The 684-nt window shown below is 36.5% G+C and overlaps 1 protein-coding gene across 1 annotated transcript in view; it reads left to right on the top strand.

Moving 5' to 3' along the window:
• Window positions 1-601: 601 nt before the first annotated feature.
• cryz (crystallin, zeta (quinone reductase)) overlaps window positions 602-684 on the top strand; it is a 6351-nt gene continuing 6268 nt past the window's right edge. Inside the window, exon 1 of the mRNA XM_083653373.1 lies at window positions 602-684. This exon is cut by the window's right edge and continues 158 nt beyond it. The gene's annotated coding sequence lies outside the window, so the exon portion shown is untranslated.

Genomic DNA, 684 nt, shown 5'->3' with positions numbered 1-684 from the left:
GCCGCTAATTGGACCAGCCTAACAAGGCAACACAAGCAACTTTTAGTTGGGTTTAGGTAGGGCTGGGCGATATTGCTGAAATCAAGATAATCATGATAATCATAACGATTTTTCTCAATATCAATATGTATCACGATATGGTCATGTAGGCTATGCAGAACATTCAATAATCAAGTTAATGTTAATCTCATTGAACCAAATGGTAATATTAGGTGTGACAAACGAAACAGAAATATTCAAATCTATACCTTTTATCTGTTAAACGTTAATATTGAATTATTGCCCAGCCCTATTCCTTAGCCTATAGATTAATCATTAGCCTACCTAAATCATTACCTAAAAATAAAAAAAACAGCTTTTGACATCGAAAATACAAAATGCGTCTTTTTACACCTGCCTTCATGTCTACTCAACAATTTAATCAACAAAGTATAGCCTACCTGGAGGATAATGGGTTATTCTTCCCCATTAGCTGATGTAGTTGAAGTGAACCTTCTATTTTTTACCTGCAGAGGGCAATGTTATTCCTGGAAATACTTAAACTGTCGCAGATTGTAGAAGAAAAAGAAGAGTGCACTTCCTCTCAATCTGTCAGGCTGGTTTGTGTACAGAAGCAGCAGAGTACAGTAGAAAGAGTGCATTGACAGTCTATTGTCCACCGTTAGTTCAATAGGTCCTCCATGG

This window comes from Poromitra crassiceps, assembly GCF_964638095.1.
Source record: "Poromitra crassiceps genome assembly, chromosome: 17".
In the NCBI taxonomy this organism is placed as follows: Eukaryota; Metazoa; Chordata; class Actinopteri; order Beryciformes; family Melamphaidae; genus Poromitra; species Poromitra crassiceps.
The sequence above is the reverse complement of the archived record's forward strand: the minus strand, read 5'-3'. Positions and strand labels throughout refer to the sequence as shown.